The following is a 26,234-nucleotide window of genomic DNA, read 5'->3' as shown; positions in this document are numbered from 1 at the left end:
GTAGAAATACATTGGCCCACCCTTAGCTAGTGCCAGTGACTTTAAAGAGTATCTGCCCCACAGACAGTTCTTTTTTTCAGAACAAGAACCTTTAAGGCACAGGAATAATTAGTGTCTACAGTCCAAAAGGTCTGGTCCATGGCTACAGCTGGGCTTCCCTGACTTCATGTGGGCAAACAAGCAACTGGGTCAGAAGAGAGGGGCAGAGTCTTCTTTAGATTAACTGCTAAAGCAAGGAGGTCCAGCTTTTCCCCTGCAAGCAACTGGGACCACCTCTGACTAATGACTGACTCTGGATCACTCACAACTCCAGAAAAGATCACACAAAGGTATTAGAAAAAGGGAAACAGGACAAGACACAAAACCCAGGTTCATGAGGCTACACAATACCTGGCAATTTTGAGGACACCAACATAGCTGTGCCCTTGTGCACAGTACTGAGTATGGACACCTGCATCAGCTCAAAGGGACAGCAATGAGTGAGAGTGGTAACTGTGAAATTACCTCTCCGATACTTTCCAATACTCTGTGTATAAGCTTTTAACATACTTGTGATGCCACAGCCCCCACCTTGTCCTTTTAGTGTCTCGTCCCTAATGAGTTCTTATTATATCTCAGTGTAGAGAAGCATCCTGCCCAGACATTGTATTGCTAAATTCTCTGGGCTTTCAGACAACCTGTGATGAAAGATAATTCAAGAAAGGAGAGTTATTTTAATGTTTGGAATCCCATATATTTAACAGCATTTCACTACATGTTATCACTCATCTAACACCGAGTTCTGTGTGAACTCAACAAAAGAGGAAAATAGGCAGAAGAGAAAAAAGGAAGAAGCAGGGTTTCTACTGCTCGTGCACATAGTAGCAGGGGGCTTCAGTCAGGCTGAAAAGACAATGGCCTAAAGGAGAAGACGTGGCTGACTACCAAAGACTGTTGTATACACGACACAGGCTTTGTACTCTTATTTCAGATGACAAGTAGAGTGGATGCTCAAAAAGACTAGCAGTCCAGGAGAGGCAAAAAAGAGTGCATATTAGAAGATCAAACATTTGACAGCCACTGATATTACTGGGTCACACAGCCCAGCACACACAACCTAGCTGATGACTGGTGTCTACAGACATAGCTGGTTTTAGTCTCCTCAGAACACACTTGAGTAAATACAAGCAAATGAAAGGGATATTTGATTCAAGTACCTAAGGTAACAAGCTTCTGCTCCACACAAAAGCAGAGCAGATTTGATATGTGGGGAATGAATCGTGACAGCTCTGACACTCAGATAGTGCCCCTCCAAGTGACGTCACCCGCTTGGCTGGTCCCCACTCTCCACAGTGTATATTAGTTTTCCTCCTTGTCTCAAGCTGTCACTTTAGGTTCATTTCACTGCAGTTGCCAAGCTATTGTAATGGGGAAAAGGAAAGAGAAACTATCAGAGTGAAGCTGCATGACAGTCTAAGTCCAATAATCAAAGTAAATTAAAGGAGATTTTATTTTTAAATCACCTCATCCACTTTCCTTTTAAGAAAGCATCCAAAACAAACAAACAAACAAATCAAAATCAAACAAACCCCAAAAACCCCAACAAATAAAAACCCCCAAAAACCCCAAGTCCAATGCAAAATATCCTGTGAGAAAAAAAAATAACCCACTTGTAACTTCCAAGCCATTTGAAATAAGAACATATTGAGCCATGTGTTAATACTTATTACTACTGGAAATCCATTTAGTCTGGCAAGATCTACTCTGATTTGGGGCAGGGAAGGGTGGGGGGTGGTGTTAATATAAAGGGGACAAATACTGTCCATGGAAGTGTGGAGACCTCTGCCAGCTGCAGTCCTGTTTGCTTGTCTTCTTGAGTTTACTAAAGACCCAGAGGTGTCACTCTGTCTATCCTAGGTGAAGACTGATCCTTGAAGTCTGCTGTGTCCACTAACACAAAACCTGGGCTGGCTTTAGCAGTAATTAAAGCAGAATCTTCTGTAACAGTACAAATCACCCAGCTAGCTCTGCAATGCAAGATGTTCCTTAGCTTTCAAAAGGAAACAAAGTACAACAATGCTGTGGCCATGTGACAGACTCTTCCCAGAGCATGATCCGAGGGCAGCACCAGGAGCGTTTGAATTGAGCCACACGTAAGAATTTCTTAACCTCCAAGGTACAGGTGCTTCATGGGTTTCAACCGAACACTATAAAGACACAAACACAGGGTGGGGAAGGCAGACAGTGAGAAGGCACCAAAAATATTGACCTTCAGCAGTTTATACAAAAGGGACAGCAGACTCACATCGAGACATAAATACAAAGACTTACTAAAACTTGGACAATACCATCAACACCCAATCAAGCTAGAAGGAGCATTTTATCACTCTTAATTTGTACATATACTACCAACTACTTCCACTACCTTTTTTTAATTATCACCTTATAGATTTGATACAATTCTCTAATTTTTTTTCAGCAAATTTTATCTCCTGATGGGGTATCTCCTGATATCTCAGCAGTAAGCAGCTATTCAACTGATTGTCCTGAACAAGTCTGTTCCCAGCATCCTGCTCTGCATGTATTCATCCCCATATCCACAGTTAGAGCACATATTTCTGAGGAATAGGTGCAGCTCTCCTGCTGAACCTGAGGCCTCAGGTAGTCAGAGATAATAAATATGTCCAGATTACCACTGTTTTATGTGTGACATATGAAAATATACCTGAAACAGAGTATAAAGCAAAAAACCACATCTGTTGCATCAACAACTAACAAGTTGGCCACTTTTGAAGGAAACAGTTGACAAACTGGAAAAACATACTTGTATCCTCCTATGAATATGAAAAGTGGCTTTTTCCTGTTCAGTTTTCTGTTGCTGCTTAACCTGAATGGACTGAGTTCAGTCAAAGGAAGCTGCAAAAGATTTGTAAAGAACAGGGAAGGAAAGATTAAAGAATGGCCCAGATAAGGAACATCCCTCAAAACACTGTCACGGGATTTATAACTAGAAAGAGGGACTCCCTGTGTTAAGCCTGAGAAGAGGAAGATCAGAAAACACTGATCTGTAAAAAGATCCTGTCCTACAGACAGGAAAGCATTTTTGGGCAAAGTAGAAAAGACAGTCCAGAGTGAGAAAAAACTGTCAGCCTGGAAAATTCAGAAGTAGTCAGAACAGCCTGTAAATAAAAGCAAGTTCTTCCTCCTGGCTCAGATGTGAATGACAAGGTGGTGCTGACTGACCTGTGGATAGACAGGGAAACTTTGGTATGTGAATGTGGGTGTAGAGCCCCTGCTTTTTATTTTGGTATGCTGAAAAGTTGCTTGGGGGTCCTTTTGATGAGAGCTACTGTTCCAGGCTTCAAAAGATAAAGGAGGGCCCATGCCTGGACCTGTAAAAGTAGTTACTGGTTGGTACTCATGGGATTACAACATAGGGCCTGACCTAAGAGCTAGTGGATTAAGGGATTCCACTCCCAGAGAAGTAATGATGTGGAATGGACCAAAGGGGAGAGAGGAGAGAGACAGACTGGTTTTGGTAGGTCTCAAGATACACGGCAGCATCTGCTCAAGAATACAGAAAAGCATGGATTGAAACATTCAAAACCATGTTTCTGGTGAAAAAGAAGTACTACTGTTCTCAGTTTTTTTGTAAGAAAAAAAGAGGAACAATTGTTTTCAAGACATTCTAAGTATTGAGGATGGATGGATGTACCGTCTGTGTCTTATGCACTGGTATTGACTTCAACTGGTATAGAAGTCTCTACACAGTCACAAATAACTATTATATTGGAGAGGATAGAATAGCATGATAAGGGAATATTGGAAGTATAATTACAAGAATAAATCTAAAAATCTCTTTTCCTATAATGCAGCTAGTAGATTACTCAATTAGAAGTTGTGTCAGATTGCTTACCATTGATTGCAAATGGCTTGCCAATTTTGCTGACATGAAATGCTAAAGCAAGTGCCATTCACCAGTGGTGCAATAGGCAAACTGGCTTCATGGCAGTCATATGAACATAATCTTGCACTTACACAGAGCCAAAATCTGTTCAAATCTGAGGAAGCAAAGCACATAAGAATTCTCAGATATTCATTTGATTTAATCATTGTGCCTCCTTTTATTGATGGTATAGGCACAGATGCTTGTGGTCAAAGCCTCATTTCAGCAAACGTAAGCCCAAGTAAAAAGATCTCAAAGTGAGCATAAATTGAAGAAATCTGCTAATAGTTGACTGAATGATTAAAGGATGTCTATTGAGGAACCACCTGTATGCACAGGGATTTGGACACAGATACATTCTTGCATAGTAAGAAAAATAGAAAGGAAAAACTCAATAAATGAATTAAGAAACCTATCATGCTGTACTAACAGATTTACAGACAATTTATGGCCAGAGAGTAGTTTACAGCTGAACCAAGGGTTTTATGGCAAATCAATACAAAATAGTTTTATAGGCTGGCTGAAAAATCCTTTCCATTTACAAACAAAAGTTAAACAAGTAATTTCAAAAATACTTCATAATCAGGAAGTAGTTTAGTCACACCTCAATAACCTGATCAACCCTGCCCTCACAACACAATTAACACCTTTACCATTTGCGATGAGCTCTTGAATGAGCTTGAGTTCTGACATAGACTTGCCCATGAAAGCTCATTCAAGAGCTCATTATTGAAGGCAGCATCCCAGAAAGCACCAGGAGCATGTCAAGAGCCTTGCAAGGCGCAGGTTACCAGCTTAGGATATGAGACATGCAGGAGTAAGCATCCTGTCTAAAAGAGAGGAAAAAACAAGCTCCTCCCCAAAGAGGAGCATCCCCATGTGTATTCCGTAGCCTTTTGACATGCAGCCTTTCCTCCAGACTTGGACTCAGGCCAGAAAGTTTTCAGTTGCAAAGTTACAGAGTTTGAGTATGAAAAGTCCTTTTTATCAGACTCTGAGGACTGCCTGGCTGTTCTCTCCCTGCCTTTCTCAGTCTCCCTTGTTGATCGAGCCCTGCTGGCTGGGTTTTCCTTCCCAACCGTCCCCTCATTACAGAAGTTTTCCTAGAAAGTGCCAGCTGCCCTCCAGGGAGACACATCCTCTGTACCTCCAGGAAATCCCCTGCCCCCTGTGGTAGCCAGGACAAGACAGAGGAGGTGGCTTCCCCATTGCCTGCAGCACAGCCATCGCCTTCCAGAAGGGTCAAAATGTAATGACATACAGCAGACAAAAAGAATGTCAACCACTTCATATTTCCAAAAAAAATGTCATCTCCAAGGATTGTAAGATTAATGATTATTGCCCTGAAGCTGAGAAAGGAGAAATTTAAGACCCAATCGGAATCAGAAGTGATTATATTGAAATTGAGATATTGAGAATTGAAATATGAGATATTCCTGACCAGGAGAGTGACCTGCTTTCCTGGCACAGGAACAAGGATTTCAGAAAAACTTAATTTAAGAAAAGAAGATTCTTGCATTGTTTTAAAAGCATATCTTTGCTTAACTCATGTCTATTGTATACAATAGTACCTACCTTCTTTATATTATTTGCACTCTTATCTACATGGTTACATATTCATTCTTTACTCTGTAGTTTATTCTGTATATATAAGCTTTTCAATTACAATCAGGCATTGTACCACTTCAAAGGCAAACGTCTTCATTTTTTTATATTAGCATATTTATCCAGATTTATTTGGGAAGGTAACCTGACTCAATATATGTGGTATTTTAAAGGGTAAATAGGGTGATGGTTAGAATACATTTTATGAAACTTAACTGGTTGAAGTATTTATTGCTATATATACTTAGGAAAGGTAAATCTCCTGGGTAGGAGATCATTTGTTGCAATGAGAATATCCATTTTTTTGGGAATTGTAGAAAATCCCATGGAAGGGAAAATGCAAATTAGAGCCCACTTGTATGTCTGGCTCTCACACAGGCATTATTGCACAAAGGTTTTTCATTATTTGTTTTACATATCTAGAACCAAACACACCAATCCACTTGCAGACATAGGCACAAATCCACTGAAGTAAATGATTATGGATCTCCTTACAACACCAGTGAATTTGGCGCTTACATACACTGTTTCATTTCTCTAAGCTAAAAATACCTTTATATTTTAAGACTACCCTTTACCTGAGTTTACATCCCTCAGGACCAACACACAGAACAGCAGTGAACAGGCTGGAGGGGCTTTAGTGAACAGAGAACTCACAAAATGTGATCACAATGTGCTTTACAGCATGAGTAAATCCCAAGGGACCTCTACACACAATTCCTAAATACTGAGAGTGTTTAAGCTGTCTGTCTAATCTATGGAAATGTGAGTTTTGACCACTGATAAATTTGGACTGCCAAGAATAAACTCACTTTAAAATGCCAGTGATTTTTCTCAGAGAAAAAAAAAAAATTATGAGAATACCCTTTTCTAAATTTCATACACAATAATTACTATGTATCTTGCTCCCTGCACACTCAAATTGCTTGAAATAAGTTGTCAAAGTAAATTGCCTATTCTTTCAATATTGGTAAATTATTCTTCTATTGTGGGTTCTTAGGTTGATAATTTAAGATACAATAATTTTCATTTACTTAGTGTATTTGAGAATTTTGGAACAAACTACTAAGCCACTTCTTCTACAAACCTATTAGGTAATTATTATCATAAGGAGAATTAGTCTGGTTGAATTTAGGAGGAAAGAATTGATGATTATGAGATGGAGGTCATGAGAAAAGAAATTAGGAAATAAGGTTACTGGGATGTGAAAAATCTCTAAGTCATAATAGACATGGCCCATATACAAACTTGATTGTAGTCTTCCTTCTCTGTAAATCAGTAGTATTTTATGTGAAATCACTGTCATTACGATAGCAGAAAGAAATCAGAATTATGCTAACAGAATAGTGCTACTGAGAGGACAAGGTCCCCTTCTACTGGCCTATCACAAGCTGTGTATTCTTCTTGGCTCAGGTGTTTGTGGATTTGCAGGGTTCTTAGTGGCCACCTTCAGAACACAAGTCCCTGCACACAGGACCTCCATGTGGTAACCATGGTCCTCTGACCCATGCCTCATCCACCAAACTTGCACATCTGATTAGACTAGTTTTCCTCATGATAATAAAAACAGAGAAAGAGATACTGGGGAGAAAAAGATATCTCACTGTAAGGAAAAAACTACCTTAGCAATATAAATAATAAAAAAAGACCCTTCACATCCATGAAGGAAATTTAATTATTTTTAAAAACAGAAAGCTCTTGACAAAGCAGCTGCTCCCCATGTGTATATTGTGCACGGGTTAATGAGTCCTTTCTTTGGGAAACAGCTCAGTTTCAGGCCTGCTATTGGAAGAAAATCAATTTGTTGCTTGTGCAATGTGTAAGACAGATCACTTATGTACTGAGCAAGAACTTAAACTGACTTTAGTAGAGACTACTTGATTCTTTCAGAGTATCCTGACAAAGATTTGACTTGCAGATAGTTTAGCTGCTCAGAGCCTGGTGCTAAGAACACCAAGTTTGTGAGTTCATACCCTGTATAGGCCACTTGCTTACAAGCTGGACTTGATGAACTTTTTGGGTCCCTTTCCAGCTTGGAATATTCTGTAATTTGGTTTAACACCTCACTCACAACTATAGTCCAAACAGCTCTTCAGTTTGCTCCAGCACATCAGGGCACCCCAGGGAGTCTCCTAGAGGCAACCACCCTTCAGTGTATATATACATACATATATACACATACATACATATCCTGGGTGTCACGTATGGATTGACAAGAATACTTCTTACAAGTGCCTTAGCACTGCAGCTGCACACAAACAGGTAGGAAATGCTCCTATTGTGATGCCAGGGACCGATTTACCAGGCACACTTTTTTTCTGACAGCTGCTTTAGCTAAACTTTTTACTAAAATGCACTAGCATAATAATTGGATGACTTTGGTACTAAAGATTACTGGATTAACTGCAGAAGTCCAAAAATGATAAAATGTTTCCTGAAATTAAAAAAAAAAATGCTGAGAAAGGTAGTATGGTAACAGGAAAAGTGGCTAGAAATACTGAGGGTTTAAAAACTACTTCACAGATGAAGGAGAAACCAAGTAACTGCTTTACCACTTACGTTCTTGTAGAAAAAAACAAGAAAATTATTATTTTGGCAAAACTATTTTAGTGTTACTAAAACATAGGTCTCTAAATGTGTGCACAGGAAAGCATATATATATATATATATATATATATATATATATAGTACATACATCCACGAAGGTTTCTTTGTGGCCTTTGTTAAATTTCTGATAATGATACTGATCAGGGGCCTAATCTTTGATTGTAAAAGGAACATCTGCTTAAATCATGTGTTATATATTAGATCAAACAGAAATAAGCCCTCCATTTTGATTCATTCTCTGGTTTTAAGGTTCAAAAGTATACAATTCTTTTTCTTGGTGAAACCAAGGCAATCACAATGCAAAAATTACTACAAAGCTAGGAAAAAAATTAGAAATATGTTTTTAGTACGTACTTTTGCTTTTATTTCATCATAACATTTCTAAAACCAAAACAGAATCCAGACACTACTTTCAGAGGGACTGTGGGAGAAAGTGGGTGCAGGTCTAAGTCTCTTGTTGTTTTATCATCCGGGCGAAGCTATTGTGAAGGTTTTCTTACCATAGAAACCAGGTCAGGTTTAAGTGATGGTTAAAATAGTAATTCCACATAACTTTGCTAAAATTAAGCATAAACAGTGGAATTGTGGAAGTGACTGGAAAGCAAGAATAACAACAAAACTTGCTTCGACCTTGCAGCAAAACGTACGTCGCTGAAGCACTGGCTCTGGAAGCTGCTCTATGAATGGTTTAATTCAGCACGGAGGAACATCACCACAGGCAGTGCCTTGGCTTCCCTCACACCCCAGCTCTGCCTGCAGCCCCGCACTGCCCGGGCCTGGGGAGCCTCGCTGGCACGGCAGGCCGCGCACCAGGCGGCCGAAAGGCAGCGGCCCTGGTGCCCCACGGCTGTCCGGCCCCGGTGCCCCCCGGTGCCCCCAGTGCTGGCCGGGCTGTCCGGCCCCGGTGCCCCCCGGTGCCCCCAGTGCTGGCCGGGCTGTCGGGCCCCGGTGCCCCCCGGTGCCGAGGGGCGCTGGGGCGCTCGGGCCGCGGATTCCCCGGGGTAGGCGCGGGCCTGGCCGCCCCTGCGAGCCGCGTGACAAACACAATTAAATGCCCTGTCAGGTCCCTTTGCCTTGCCGGGAATAACCACAGTGATTACAGAGAAACATTTCAGCATTCCCCTTTATTCCCTCGTTTGATCTTAGCAGGAATGACTCTGATAAAACTGACGTACAGTACCATTTTTGATAAAATACATACTGCCTGTGGAATAATGCTGTCCTGGCTGAGGCTCACTCATGAAAGCCCTTATCCTTTTGTATTTTCTAGCTTTTCAAAACTTTTTTTTTTATTTTTTTTATTTGTCAGTTCAATTGTGTTATAAGCTTACCCAGATGCCTCTATACTTGAAATAGAAAAAAAAAAAAAATTACTTTGTTAAGATGTTAGGCAGCACTGAATGTAGTTATCATTATTTGTGGCCTTTATATCTACATTACAATTTTGTCACAAGCTCAATGTAATATCTAGAAATCCCCTTAAAATAAAAACTTGTGAGTGTGTTATGAAATTACAGCCAGGACAGATGGCCAGATCCTGTCATTGGAAATAAAAGTAATGTTATAAGTGTATAACTCCATTGGGGAAATTGAGTACCATAATAAAGTAGACTTCCACTTTCTGCAATGAAATTCAATGACTGTTGAGGAGTTTAGGGTTTAGAAAATTGAAAAATGAAACCTTTGGTTTTCCGCTGCTGTTTGATGATGTGTAGCAAGTCCCTTTATGGACTGAGGCTAACATCCAAATAGTAACAAGCTTGCAGTGAATAGAGCCCACAGAGGATCAGCTACTAAATCTTGCAATAAAAGCTGTGTGATTTACAGTAAATTCCAGAGGGCTGACAGCACCACAGCTGAGGGCATAAACACTTCTTTCATGGCTGAAGCTTCAGTCAGCTCTGTCTGCTGTGAAGTACAATTGAGCAGTGAGGCATGCTGCTTACCAGCAATGACTTTGATAAATAACTAGGAAGTCCCACTGTTGGCTTAAAACTAGAAGTTGTTCAGTTGCAATTCTGCATTTGTCCTGCTTTAATGGGTATGGAAGTGGCTTTAGCTGTAATCTGTCAGTGATTGATTAGGCCTTCCTGGATCCCTTCCCCACACCGCTCCCAGCTCCCTGCTCTCCACAGTTAAAACAAAATTGGTACATATCTGACTGCCCTCTTATGAGGAAAGTAAACACTCTTAATTCTGCTCAAGTGAGTGTAAGTTAAATGTCTGTAACTAATAAATTGTGGACAGACAACCTGTGTTTACAATGGGGTACCTAAAGGTGCAGGTGCTGATGCAACTTCTGCTTGCCACTCAGTTATGCTGGTAAAAGGTTAGGTAAAAGCCTTATCGGTGTAATTAATGTTTTTTATGCATAGGTACAAGAGCCAGGGCTGGAGCAGAGCCTTGGATTTCTAGCTGCAGAAGAACAGAGCTTCAAGGCCTAATGCAGGATCATTCATTAACATGCTGTGTAAATTGGACATAATGTTAAACGTGCACAAATGCCACAAAGCTACTCAGAAAAGGAGTGTAGCAATAGTACAAGAAGCTTCAATATGGTTTGAAATACTTGGTCAGATACTATGAAATACTGTGTTCATCTGTGTCTGGATAAAATGCAATATATAAATTATCTGTTCTGATTTGGCAAGAAGCAGGGGTATTTTCCTTGTAGTTTCAGTTGAAAAGGGAAAAATAAACACAAGCCAGAGTATTCCTATAGCTAGAAAAAGCTATCTTTAACAAAAAGCCAGGATGAGAAAGTCTCTCTACCTGATATCAATATTTTGCACACAAAAATTCAAACTGTACCATCTGTTATGTAAAAACTTCAGTAGAGAGTGGACCTGATTCTCCATGCATATACATAAAACATCATTTTGAGATTGTGTAAACACAGGCTTGCCAAGCAGCAGAGTAGTTCTTGTATTCCCTGTGCTGTTTTCCTGTAATCTTGTAACTGAGTTACTGCAAGTAAACCAGGGAATATAATTTGACACAGAGCTGGTCTATAATACTTAAGAAACCTAAAGGTAAATACTGGGTGTACATAGCCTTAGGATACAGCAAACCTGAGTCTGAGTTCCTGATTCTGCCTCAACTGCCTCTATAATTACTGGAAACAAGGGGAAAGGATTGTATGGATTCAGCCTACCTCTGAAGCAGAATATCTTGCTTTTCATAGAATCTTTGAAATGTATTGAATCCTTGTTCTTACATTACTTCAGGCTTTACTGCCATCAGAATTATAGATAACTTTATTTTTTTGGGACTTTTACAAATCTATTTGTATATGCCATGCTATTTTCCAATGGTCTGGTATGGCAAGGAGCCTCCATTTTTGACAAAGTGCTCATGCAGTGAACAAAGGCATTTTTCTGGTTTACAGTTTGTTCAGTACAGAAAAGAGTGGTGACTGGGGAGAGAGTGGGTTCATTCTATAGTTTTGGGGTGGTATTTAGCTGAATTCACTCTTGAAGTATACTGAGAATATTTCTCAAGCTTTTATTGTCAGAACCACAAGACTATCAAATAAAATAATGCCACAGAAAGAAAATATCTTCTAGCAGCACGGTATGACTTGATTTTAACAAGGTCATTTTCAATGCTTTTTTAAAAAGCGATTAAATATGATTTTTCATTTCTGAAACCGTCCACTTCTCATTGCCTGACCTACATGCATTGAATTGTTCCAAAAGCATTATAAGGGCAATTATTGTTGCCTTGAACTTTTCTTGCCATGTCAGAGTAACTAGAAATAAGACATGGGAGAAGGTAGCATTTGATTAGCTTGAACATTTGTGAAAAAGGATTTTTACTCCCCCAAGGATTTAGGAAGAAGTCTACCCATAAGTATACAATCAAGGAGAGATTTGCATACCTGAGAAACAGCAGTTCAGGCAGGAGAATGTGAGGTCAATCAGGAGTAACTAGTTAAGAAATTCAATTGACGGCTATTTTCCCCATGCTTTTTTATACTTGTGATTTAATACCAGTTGATCTGAACTACCATTAGTAGCTGCTGAGAGAATCAAAAGCTTAGGTCAAATTCACATATTAGGCTGTGAAGCACAGTTATACTGCTGTAAGGTAAGTATTCTACATTTCTTTAGAAGGGACAGAGGTCTTTTTTCCCATTTAGAATGTCAGTCCCATAATAATTGCTTATTATATCTATCAAAGTTCTAGGAACTCTTATAGCATGTTTTTTAGCTATATTGCAAGAGCTTTAAAAGCTAATAAACTTACAGCAAAGGTGTGAAGATTTTGAGTTCTAATAAATTCTTGTAAAATCATTTTAGTTTTCTGCCCAGAGGAAGAGGCAATGCAGAGAGGATATGGATCTCTGAAGCTCTGCCCACTGATTCAGCAAGAACTCACTGGTTTGCAGAATCCAATTTTTCCATGGTTGCAGATTCTAGGCTGGACACAGAAAGCTTATTTACATGAAACTGCTCACTCCTTACTTTACGTGCACTGTCACCTCTGTGTCTCTCATCCCAGTTCCGCAAAGCCAATTCTACAAACTTGCTCTGCCAATAATCATGCATATTCAGTTGTTACTGATTAATGCTAAGCCCTGAATTTTACTTTAAACCAAGTGCTATTCACATTTTTTCATGCCTCTTCTAAGAATGAAAGCTATATATGTGAAGCACTTCTTGCTGTTTAGTAACTGAATTATATTTTAAATCACACCATTCAGAAGAGTAAAGTATAATAGTGTAGCAAACACCATTTAATAGTGACACGTTTCATTTGGACAGCCACTTAATTGAGATATCTTCCAGGGAAACTGTTTAGTCTACCAACTGTAAATGGCAATGACTACTGCTTAATCAGAACCATTTTAGCATAAATTTCACTTAATAGGGAAGCATTTGCCTGGTGACAAATACTTGAATAGTGTTTAACCAAGTGTTAAATAGTTATACAATTCTAGACTCTCCTTTATAATTTTAATAGTGAAGTGCCAGAAAAAGATTAGAATGAAAAATACAAGTTGAAATGATGTAAATATCCTGGCTTTTTCTTTGGTTTCTTTTTTTTTTTCCTCTTGATGAGCACAGTATTTTGTCCTTGTAAAGCTTTATCAACTATTTTTAAGACTTCATCTCCTAACTGGGACAAATAATCAGGAAGATACAATATCCACGTATAATCTCAGTAACAGAATTCTGCTGTCACCCTTAATAATAAGCTTAATAATAATATTAAATATAACAAAGTTATAACATGATAACAGGTATGTGCCCTGCCAAAAGGCATCTTTAGTCTCCAGCACAATCACCCCTCACAAAAGAAGGCAAACTTCAGTCCTAAAACTGAAAGCCCTTGGTCATCCCAGGAACTGACATATGAAAAGGTCACCCACCCAGAGCAGCTCACCTGCATATATCCAATAAGCTTACCTAATATAGCTATGTCTGTACTAAAAAAAAAAAATCCTAAAAAAAGGCAGAATGAAAACAACCATTTCAATATCTCATCAGAAGGACCCTACATATTTACTCAGGAATGCATAACGGGTATTGGTGTTTCATACTAACATACCCTTAGCGAAGAAACCTTACTTCCACAAGCCAGCCTGTCATCTCTTAGTATATAAAGATGGCAAGAAGTGTCTTCTGCTGTCATTTACTGTTTCAGGAGATATGTCATCAGGCAGTCCCTCAGGAGTATTGCTGCTATTAATAATTATAGCTTAAGGATCTAATCCTATAAAGGACTAAGCACCTCAGTGAGAAGTCAAGAGGCAGAAAGAACTATTGAAACGCTGAGCACCGTCACGGATCAGGCCCTTCTGTACTTGTAGTAAGCACTTGAATCACTCTCATGGTACAATAAGCAGTCAGTGCAATGCAGTAAATCATAGAACATGTAAAAGGTTTTCTTGAATAAATGGCTGCACTAATAACATCCTATTTAATTAGGAAAAAAACATATTGAAACATGTCACAGAAAACATGGCAGGGTAATCTCCACAATATACAACAGCTGATGAGTTAACTGGGTATTATGAATATGGGTGACTATAACCCAAATATAGAAGTATCCATTCCGATAGGCTGTATGACAAGTAGCCTATTGTTTCATTAATTTCTACTTTTAAAAGTTAATTTCTTCACTTTTTAGTATTAGTCATGTATTATGAAAATTAACATAAAGGTGATGATAATGCATGATCTTTATATGCCATCTTATTAAAATGAAGCTATTTTTAATACTTTTAAGAGGCCTATCAGAAAACACAATTTATATCCTCAAAGTATATTTTGTCAGTTTCAAGTATAATTTTTGCATTCATATTCTTTTATGAATTTTAATGGAGACACTTAAATTGTAATTATTCCTCTCAGCTCAAATGCAGGTAACAAATGGAATTCAATCAGTGTTTGCGCATAATGACCATCATTAAGAGAGAAATAATAATGACATTCTCTCTGCATTAAACTTGCAGACTCTTTACACAATGATCTGAATCCCATTATTGATCTCCATGGAGATATGCAATTGTCACCTATTCTGCATAATATCTGAATGTTAAATACATTTGTTTGGAACAAATATTTTAATGAATACAGTCAGTTCCACTTAATTAACTATCTGATAACTGAATATTTTTGCTTAATAATTGAACATGGAATATCAAAATTGTCCTTTTTTAAAAATCAAATGCACTTGAGATTAGACACAGACATTCATTTAAATTTTTGTAAAATGTACATATAATTTAAAATTTCCATTACTTTTCTTTAAAGAATACATATAAAGATAGCGGCAAAGTATTTAGCAGTCACTTCTTTTCCCTCCTTTGCTTTTACTAAACCTAGTGAATGCCTACCAAAAGGTTGCTCATGAGGGTCTGAACACATCACTGAGCTACTCTGATGTTTTATGAAAAACAAGTATGGAATTATTTGTTTCAGGAACTGGATGGCTACAAACATAGCCAGATTGTGTTCGTATACATAGGAAATGAAGAGCTAAGAAAGTGAATTTTATATCTTTCCGACCTACCAGCGTTGAGAAAGACAACAGCAGCCAGGTCAACATTCTGAAATGTAGGAGAGAAAAAAAAAAAAAAAAAAGCTTAAATGTAAAACAATCAACTGAAGTTTTAGAACAACTCCTATCTTATATTGATAAAAACATCTCACTTATTCTGAAGAGCTGGGGGGTTTAGCTGTAAAAAAGATTGCCGAATTCAACCTTGTCTCAATAAATCAGGCACCTGCAACTAAAGAGAGTAATGAGAATAATCCAAATTGGCAGTCAAAGAACTTACCTCTGGATGCAGCCATCTTGTTCAAAATACTTTTGGTGGTACTGGTGATGGGAGAGGCTAGTAAAAGTTGCCTTAGAGGAAAGTATGAGAAATCCCAGAGTGGATAATTAAAAAATAAGTTAGCCATAGGGGAAGTTTCTTCTCATTGTCAATACTTGACTAATGCTATGAGCCATCAGGAGTCATCTATTTTGTTTAAACACTGAAATACAGATCTTTTGATTATCTGTGTAAATGCGTTTCCATCTTAGGATCCTGCTAAGGTCTCAGCCTTCATGATGCTGTGGTTTAATTCAGCCAGTAACTCAGCCCCCCACAGCCTCCTTCTCACTCATCCCTGACTGGTAAAAAAGAGGGTAAAAGTGAGAAAAATTGTGTGCTGGGGTTAAAACTGTGCAATAGGTAAAGCAAAAGCCACACACACCAGCAAAGCCAAACAAGACATTTATCCCCTACTTCCCATGGGCAGGCAAATGTTCAATGAGCCCCAGGACAACAGGGCTTCACTGCACGATGACTTGGGAAGACAAACACATCCCCCCCTTCCCTATTCTTCCCCCGGCTTTATGTAGTGAGCGTGTACTCAGATGCATTGCATTCACTGCAGCCTTGGCAAAAGACAGGAGGAATGAGCAAGGGAAGAGCTTAATGAAAGCCTGTTTTTCTAGATTAACAGGATTCCTGCTTAGTGATAAAGTGAAGGGGTTTCCAGAAACCACAACACTTTTTGGAAAAAAGTTTGACTTTTTGGAAAACCAGTGTAACTGCTTTCAACATAAATTGAACTTATGAACATGCTATCTTTTAATTTAAAGCTCAGATTAGATTTCTATAAAAATCAGTCAGTGTACTTGTACGTTTCATGCAGCTAAAATAAATGCTGATGCAATGATGTTTCTAGTCCATGTTTAAGTCACCCACCCACTCAGCACGTCTTTTAAAGACTAAATAGAAATTACTTATCAGTTTCTATTCACATCTTCCACAAAGAAATATTAGATATATAGCAAAATTAGTAAAAAGAAAAGCAAAACTATTAAAATTAATTATTTTGGGTTGGAAAAATACATTTTAGAAAAACGAAAGCAAACTTTAAGTGTAATAGGAGAACTAGAAGCTGTATGCTTGTGTGCTTTAAACTTTCTCCCTTTTTGTCTTTCAAAATGAACAATCAATTAGAGTGAGAGAAATTTTTTAGCAAGGATTATATACAGGGTACTAGAAGATCAGACACAGAATAAAAGATTATGAGACACTAAGAGAAGTGCAGGATGAAAAGGTTAAAGTAGGCAAAGTTAGAAAGCTAATTTGAAAATCATCACCAGAAAAACACGACGTTTAGCAGAATATTCTAGCTTAATGATGCGCAGAACAGCATTTGACCCATATTGTTGTATTGCTTTAGTAGTTGCACCATATACCAACATATTTGCTAAGGACTATTTAAGTAGGATTTGTGTATACCATCATCTCCAGTCTGGGTGGTACTTACAGTATTTATATATCTTCCTTTATCCTTTATCTCTGTCATTCCCTTTATATTATTCAGAATGCATGACATTCTATGGATGGATGCAGAATGTGTTTACTACACCACAACTCGATCATTATCTTGGTTGAATGGCCAGAGTGTGTCCCAGAACCTGCTCATTATTATGGGAGCTGCATACCAGTAATTGATCACTCTTCCAATACTGTACAAGAGCTCTTAGGGTGCATGGAGGGGGAATATATTCTGTATGTAGATTCTACATTTATTTTGGTTTGGACAGTGAAGTATATAGAGAATGAATTATAAAATGCTCATGTTTTCACTATTGTTTGCTGGGAGAAGAAACTGTTTGAGAGATAAAAATAAAGTATCTGAGAAGACTGAGCTATGACATGGCAAAAAGAGTAAATGCTTGGGAGAAAGAATGATAATATTTCTAATATTTCTCAAAGAATACCAGTAATGTAGAAAAGAGTAAAACATATTGATACACAAGTTTTTTTTTTATAATGCTTAGGCAGAACAGAAAATAGTGTTATTGCTATGGCTAGAGGCTCACATGCAAAAAAAAAAAAAAAAAAAAAATTAGGTGGATGCCAAGGCGGTTGGGTAATAATATCTTGGCTACATATTTTACATCAGAGGCATGAGGCAAGTCTATTAGATATACCTCTTAGACAGCATGTTCTAATTCCTAAACTACTCAGAATGTTTTATTCTCTCTAGGTAAGCCATAGGGTGAATAGCCATCCATCGGTTGCTCACGGAGATAATGCTGTTGTATCTTGCTAATCATTTTCACCAGATTATGTTCTACCATTTATACAGAAATAATTTGTTTACTTTACTTGTTCAGTGTGCTGTTGTTCAGGTGATTTATCCCTGTCACTCAGTTGGCTATTTTTCAGTTTGTACATTTATTTGTTTTCAATGTGCAATGCCAAGACTGGCTAGGATGCCATCTTTACAGCATTATTTTTTAATGGGTAATAATTTCAGTATCAGCAATATGGCAATATATTTATAGGCAGAGGAAATCAAGAAACTAAACAGTAGGGTGACATTCTCTTTGCAGTATTATACCAAATCAAGGCAGCAGGCAGTGACCAAGAACTTGTCAACCCTTCACTGGCTCTTCATTTGTCATAGCTAGTATAAGAGAACATAACAAACAAGTCATTTTTTGCCAAGTTAATTTTTTCCAAGGACAGAACTCCTTCATTAGACCTATAAATGTATTGGCCCAAGAAAAGGCCTTATAGCAGCGCAATATTGCATTGCCTGGGGGAAGTATTGCTGAAAACAGCTAAAAAGAAAAGTCATTCCACAGTCATCACTTTTCAAGTCCACTTATTTCTATAGCCAAAATACAGCTGATAAGGAGATTCCCTTTTGGACTAACCTGGAATCTCACACAAAGTAAAATTAGGCAGGTGTTTTTAAAAAATAAGGGAAGCAAGTATAGGCTTTATACTGAAACTGGCAACAATTTGCAAAACCAGAAGACAACTATTATTTTTTGGAGAGTGAAAATAATCTAAAAACCATGGCTGTGGATATGGATTGTGGAATCATGAGTCTGTGATCTGTGTATTGTTGCAGAAGAAACAGAGACATAGATAGTCCTATTTGTAAAATCATTAATTCATGGTTATTATTACTCACATGTTTTAGCAGTCACACCTTAGGATATCCATTTTTTTTAACAGGGTAGGGCACACAAAGCTGTGCAGCAGATCTGCTAGTGGCTCACAGAAGGTGCTTGACATTTGCAGGTTGGATTCTTGGCATAATGTATCCTTATTTATGGCCTACCTAATTCATTATAGCTTCTTTGAGATATATAAATCTGTAGTTCAAACCATTTAAGTTGACTCCGTTCCCTAATATTCCTTCTTTAGCATGTTCTCTGACAATGTTGTTTAAGACTGTTTCACAGTTTTCTGTCATAAACTAACACATTCAATTTTAAGGACTTTTAACAGCTCTCTAGCTCTCAGAGAGGGGCAGAAGCAAAGGTAACTATAGAGGTGGTGTAAGTATTTGGAATGTTTCAGTAAACTAAATTATAGAAGTATGCTAATGAGTTAATTTCTAATGTGCAGGATAAATTTCCTCTTTCTGTCCCCAGAAATAGTTATCTCAGAGATATGAAGTAGCTCCACAGCTAATGAAAAAATGTGAAATGACAAGACCAGAAGCATAAGCAATTGCATTTTTGGTGTAGGAGTAGCCATTTCTAAAAGAAAACATTTTTAAAAGGAAACCATCTCTTTCACCATTCATGGGGATTTTAAAAAAGCTATGTACATTTTAACATATATTACACATTCAGATCATCAAATCTCAAACTGTAGGATTTTTTTATTTTTTCTGTAAGGTATGCTATGGGAGCTTATTAAAGCCTCTAGGAGGTATATTTATATTTGAAACCAGAAAGTTTTCTTATCCTGCTAACTAAAAAATAGAGGACTAAGCAAACCCGATGGTCAATAAAATCACAGAATCCGGTAATAAAGATTAACCTATTACACTTAAATAGCATTTAGAGACAACTCTCCAATTTACATATGTCATTTATTACTCTAAATTAAGCAAAACAAAAGTCTGATTTTGGTAGTTCTTGTTAAAAAAATATTTGTAATACTCCAAATATGAAAAACTTACAAGCACAAATAGCTTCACTAAGATAATATTGCAGCCTTATAAACCTACTGTAAGTGACAGATCAACATTTTCAAGCAGGGACAAAGTGAATCCATTAGATGAAATACTGCCATCATTACCTATTTTTAGCAGTAATAATAAATACAGTCATTATGATGATGAATAACTAATGAAATGGCAGGCCCAGGAAACAGCATTGTAAAGCTTTCAAGAAATTAGAGTCAGATCCTGGAATTGTAGGTATTACCAGTTTATGTCTTATTTACCTTCTGACTTCAGTAGGACTTTTCAAGTAGTGCATATCCTGAAGGTCACTGTAAAAAAAACTAGTAACAAGATAGAAAGAGAAAAATAATACAGTAGACATCATACCACATTATAATCCAGCCTAAAAAATATAGGACACAGAGAACATTTAATTCTTGCGAGGAACTGCCACAGACCCTATTGTTTTATTATTACACAGAACTAAAATATGTTCCACAATTAGAAGCACTTCAAATAATTCTTTAAGAGAGCAGAGTCTTGCACCTCCCCACCCTCTCCCTCCCCAGGACTTGCAAAATTCTATTTATATTTCTAATCAGACATTAGGTAGATATCATAAAATTTGATAAATGGAACATACTTTGCACTGATTAAATGATCAACAAAATGGAATTAGTATGCTTTCATTTACTATGTCAGCATAGTGACTAAATGCATTGAAGATACTATCTTATTCCTACCCTAAAAAAAAAAACAAAACAAAACCAAAAAAAACACATTAACTGTTTCCAAATTTTAAGGAATTTTCAAGTCACTCTCCAGAAATGGACTATTCTGGAGACAGACTGCAGATCTCGACATTTTTTTGAGATACAACTTTCCACCTCTTTTGTGGTTTCCTAGCTTTCTAATTTTCTTTAAATAAATGTCTGAGTATGTGAAAGGTACAAGAATGTTTGCCTCAATCATAGATACCTGATTTTTAAGAGAACATTAAATGGAGAATCAAGACAAATCACATAAATGTTCAATCTTCAAACCAGGATTTTGTAAAATACCTGTTTTCAAGAGATCTGCTTCCAAATCTTTTTTTCATAGGAGACATTTCATTCTCCAGTCAGGTTTAAAGTTAATTCCTGGTTCTAGCACCATTCACTTTTTTGATTTTGAACAGCTAGCTTTAACATTATTTATGAGTTGTGTCACCTTAGGAATGCATACAATAGTATTCATTGGACAACAAAATGCCAAAGATGGTCTGATTGTTCTACTGAACATATAAGGGGAATGATTTAATTTTAATATTTTTGAAAAAAATAGGTATTATTAAAATTAGAAAGAATGACATGCATCTCTAAATAGAATTAATTTAGAGAAACAAATTAACAGAACATTTAGAATTTTTAGATGTCAGTTTCTTATTTCATAATGGGTGTATATATAATTGCTCCATTAATTTTTTGTTTGCTGTCTCTATCTCTGAAATGGAAATGTGTAGGTTAGAATATATCTCAATATGTTAACCTGAAGTATGACTGAATGCCATCTTGGACCTAATACCATTATCTAATACACTGTATACGTTTAGCAAGTTTCACTGGTATCACTGCCATTACCCAAACATAAATATTATTATTAATCAGAATGGCATCCCTCCAAACTTAACTTGTTTATAAACAATTCTATTGCACATGTACCTTCAAGTCTGAATCACGTAAAATTTGCTTGCCTTTTGCACTTAGGCAGTGCTCAGATAAGTGGGAAGGTGGGTAAAAGGTGGGTAAATCTGGCTATGTCCAAAGAAGTGACATTTTCTTAGTCAGTTAAATGGAATACAGATGCCTTCATCTCACTCTAAAATCAAGGTCAAGCAGATTAAGAGTAATGTGATACCCTTTTGCTAGGAAGGTCTGTATTTCTGATCCAGACAGAATATTAAAGACATTTTGTGCTATGCAGCTGGTGGAAAGACACTCAGAAAACTTTATAGCCAGTGGTGGCAAGATCCTTTGCCCATGGAATATCTTGTAAAGATGCGTGGACCCTATAAGATGTCAAGGAGAAAAAATAACATTGCTACGGTTGCCCTTCATGAGCTTCTAAAGTGCTTGAAATGGAGCCTTTGGAGCAGCCAGCCTCAGAAGAAACCAGTTCACCAGACTCCTTGCCAGGTGCTGCATTACACATTCACACATCTAGCACAGGATCTGATTTCAGTTTCTAATATCAGAAAATTACATAGGGCTAGATGGCATGTATGTTCCACAAGCAATGAAATGTTAATAGGGCAATCATAGAAAAATGGATGTGTTTTAACATATTTTACTTTTTAATAGCTTCCTAACTACGAAAACATAAGCCATTAATTTATATCAAACAAATAACAATGCATTTTTCTCAACATGTTGTTAAGTAAGACAAATACATCTAGATGTTGCATTCGGTCTTGTCTGTGCATAAGGGAAACATTAAATAATCTCAAATTGCTAAATAACTTTCAAAGAAACAGTTGTTTTGTTCCATCGAAGTATGCATGGAGATAGTTTGAAGAATGTCACAAAGAAACAAGGGCTCATATAAGTCCCAATGGAAGTGAACTGAGAAAGAGAATATTTGAAAAAACAGAATGGAGAATTCCTATTTGAATGATTAGTTAGGATTTTGAATTTTCCATTATTTCTGTAACTGTTTTCTTATTCTTGAATAACTATCTGTGACTGTTTGAGATTATTATTTCACTTTTTCCTTGCTACTTCATCTACACTGAATGCAAATCTCAAGACAAAAATGCCATCGTATCCACAGGGTTAAAATAAATTATTTATATTCTCCTTTTTTCTTTCCATGGATTATGTCTTCCCTGAGGTGAATTTCTCATGAAGATTCTAATTTGGAGCTACAGAAATTTTGTCCCATGAACAATCTTTTATATACTAAACTCATATGGTATCAGGTAGAATGAAATCAATTGAATGTGTAAATTCCTTAAATAATAGCAAATGGAGCAAATTGAATTTCAAAGGGAAAAAAACAGTGAACCTGAAAAGCAGTGGTACGAAGGTCATCAGCAGAATTAACAAAAAAGTCTGGCAAAGTTACAGTTAGGCAGTCAGTAATACTCTATTGATCAGACTTTCTCAATCAATGATGCTGTGCCTAGATTATTGATGCAAAGGTATTAAACAAAATTTTATTTCAGCTAACTTGTTGGCTCAGATGTCAACTGAAAGTCATTTCCCCAATCAATCAAAGGTATGATAAATCTGAGCAGAGTTAGTTCTTCAACACCTTCGTATATCTTCTGGTTTCCAAAAATATGAGCTTTGAAATAGCAACACTTACAAGAATATTTTAACTACAAAAAGCAGACACAGCATTTACATAAACACTGAGAACCAAAGCACAGACCAAGTAGGGAATAGGAAGAAAGAGATACTTCATGTGACGAGGGAAATTGGAAGGTTACATCAGATAGTATCAAAATCCAAATCTGTATCTACAGGTGGCTTATAAAAAAAATACTATTTCCTCTTAATGTTGATTCATTCATGTCAGAGTCCTCCACTCACATGACAGTCCCTGCTAAAGAAAGACTAAGAGCAAAGCAGGTGCTTACTGCAGAATAAAGGAAAGCCCTTAACCTGCAGTTGGTTTTCTTGTTGTTCATGGGCTTCCCAAAAGCTTGCATTTCAGTAAACATAGTGTACAGTCTGGAAAGGGAAGGAATACACAATCTGGAACAACGCACAAGTTCATTGTAATGTGCACATTCATCAGTAAAAAGAATTCTCACCAGGTATGTTCATCACAGTGGTGCCAAAATCCTGTGACAATGCCTGTGAGATTTGGATTTCACTGAAGCTCCTTGTTTCATAATTTTGTGTTCAACACAATTCTAAAAATGAACTAAAAGTTAACAAATATGTATCTCTGGGAAATCCAGAGAAAGTGGTGCACTTGCAACATACTTGCTCTATTTCACTTCTCTTTCAGTCAGAATTGGCAAAACCATCAGCTATAGTAAACTAAAAAGAGTTGAGGAGTACTAGGAAACTGTGTGTGTTTTTGCAGGGTTTGTTAGCTTATGAAAGATGTAATTGACTTCAATGACCTTAAACCAAATTCAGTGTAATATAAGGATCAAAAGAACTCCTTTATCAAAGAGAATACAACAAAGTTTTATTTTATACTCTTTTTTTCTTTCATTATCAAAGTGAACAGATTTAGAGTATATAAATTACATTGGACAGAATTCAGAAACATTAAATTGCAAACAAAAATTTACATCCTAAAAAATAAAATTTGCTTATAAAAAAGAAAAAAGAAAAAAAAAAAAAAAGATGAACAGGCTTTAAGGAATTGGGAAAAAAATATAAAAAGGAAAGTATGAGAAAATGACACTTGAGAAATCATTTGATAATATTTTCTGTCAACTGAAGTGTGATACATTTCTGTGAGTTCTCTATGAATTCTACCTCGCATGATAAAATCCTAAAAAGCTTTTTAGGAAAAAATAATATATTTCCATGCCTTGAAACTAAATTGAAAGAACCTACTTTGATCCTGCTTTTTTTGCAATACTATTATTCCTTTTCCTTTCATCAGCTTACACACAGGTAAAATCTGGAAGCAAAAATTTAGTTTCAATCATTACAAAACTACATCATCAAGCAAAAACGTACCATAAATTTATTTAGATTCCATTGAATTCTTTAGGGGTGAAATCTTATATTTTTAATTAATTGCTTCTGTGTTATCAATTTGTTTAAAAATAGACAAAAGGAAGGACTGAAAACTCTTTGGTTTTCAGGACTACCGTGACAAGAAAAAATCAAAATGAGTATCAGGTCTGTAACCATAACCTGAGCACAGAATTGAAGTAGAATATAGAGATATCTGCATAGGTTGTGTCTGCTTCAGAGAACTGAAGAAGACTTTTTCCTATTTGGGTATCTGATCACACCAACCTCGTTTATTAATCCATCCCCTAACTCTTACTTCATTCCATACAGTTATCATTTGTAAGGGTTTTTTTCCCTTCCTCCTGTAAAGATAGAGGCTTCCTCTGATCAGCCCATGATAGAAGTCTGCCCTTCTCAGAACTTCCTCTTGATCCCCAGATCCAGGGCTTCCATTATAGGCCTTCAGTTGCAAGGATTCCTAGAAATACCTCCAACCAGTTCGGCAGCTGGGATGTGGTGCTCCTAACACCATTACCAGTCTGCCAATTTTCACTCAGTGTCTTTGTTTTGCCTCTTGACTTAAAACCTGTACGATTAATTACTCTTTTGACCATTTTTTGTACCTTATCTGGTTTGTACATCACCTGCCTTAAGGAATGATAGGCTTGCAATCAAGTTATCAGGAAAAATGATAATGCAAAAAATAAATGTGTATAGACTGTTCCACTTAGAGCTGCCTTTTTTCTGCCTTCATGCAGGAGTAGCCAAGTAGACTCAGTGTTACTAAACTGACTTCACTTTTGATGATACTTGAATAGTTACTATTCCCTTACTTAGGGACCAAAGAAAACCCAGCTGGATAGTCAGAGGTAGTGAATTATCCAGTAAAGACCTTATCAAGACTGTAAATTACAATGCTAAAGATCCAATTACTATTTTTATAATTCCCAGTTACCTCCCAGGTAGCATGATCACTTTATTTTTCAAAACTAAATATGATTCTTACTCCCTATGGCTCTTATTCTCTACCCTCTACTGTGTTCCTACTGCTACGAAATTTTAGGGATTCTTGTGGCAACTGAATATCCAAATTTTTTGGCTTATCTTTAAAATTATGGTTTTAAATCTGATCCTGCTGTTGTCCTAGTGGCTTCTTCTTCTACTACTATGACATATATTTATTTATTTATTATAAACACTGTTTTGCTCTCCCTGTTTTAGATTACTGGATCCTTTCCTCATTCCCACCACTAGTTTTGCAGTAAATATTCTCTTTCATCTGTTTTGTTGGATCACTGAAAGTTACATTGGCTAGACATAAATAATCAAATAACCTTCACCCAAAGATTTTTTCATGTTTAGTGTCTTAGCCTTCGTAAGTCTGACAAATGCCTCACAGGAGAAAAAGGGCCTTGTTTTTCCTCTGTTTATTTTTTTTTCTGCCTTAAATAAGAGTTTGAAAACCAATTCTTTGCTGATCAAAACATATGTAAGTACTCTTTTGTATACTTAAACAGTATTTAAGCAGTGACAGCTTCTCTGCTACTGCTACTAGCAGCTTTCTTCCAGTGGTAATTACATTGTTGCTATGTTTTTTTCACCTTTAAACAGTTGTAAATCTGAAGTAACTTCAGTGAAGTATAGAATAAGAATTGGGGGAGAAAAAAATCCCCCAATTTTGTAGTGTATCTGTTGCTATTAACCATCAGATACACTATTGTGTAGTGTATCTGTTTGCTATTAACCATCATGCTTCCATATGTTGTAGTCCTGCTTGAAAATTCAAGCGGTCTAGGGAAATCCAATCAGCACTGTAATTATGGCCTACTTGAATCAAGTCAGTCAAATAATGTCAAAAACAATTATTTTCTTTTCCAAAGGGCAGAACAAGTTTGGGAATACACAAGAGAAAATGCAGATCTCAATATGTTAACAGTTTATCAGCCAGTCTTGGGGTATTCATTCTTTGATTCTTGTAAA

At 36.9% G+C, this 26,234-nt stretch overlaps 1 protein-coding gene across 2 annotated transcripts in view; it reads right to left on the bottom strand.

Annotated features, from left to right (window-relative positions):
* The window catches only part of FIGN (fidgetin, microtubule severing factor), a 369,233-nt gene that overhangs the window by 126,068 nt on the left and 216,931 nt on the right, over nt 1-26,234 (bottom strand). The window contains exon 1 of one of the 2 annotated variants that reach the window (XR_015288991.1): nt 8,768-8,925. The exons of the other annotated variant lie outside the window; for it this stretch is intronic. The gene's annotated coding sequence lies outside the window, so the exon portion shown is untranslated. Of the gene's footprint in view, nt 1-8,767; nt 8,926-26,234 lie in introns of those variants that run through there. 2 annotated transcript variants of the gene reach the window in all.

The sequence above is a fragment of the Cyanistes caeruleus genome, chromosome 7 (assembly GCF_971803275.1).
Source record: "Cyanistes caeruleus chromosome 7, bCyaCae1.hap1.1, whole genome shotgun sequence".
NCBI classification, from domain to species: Eukaryota; Metazoa; Chordata; class Aves; order Passeriformes; family Paridae; genus Cyanistes; species Cyanistes caeruleus.
This window is presented reverse-complemented; position numbering and strand designations above follow the sequence as displayed.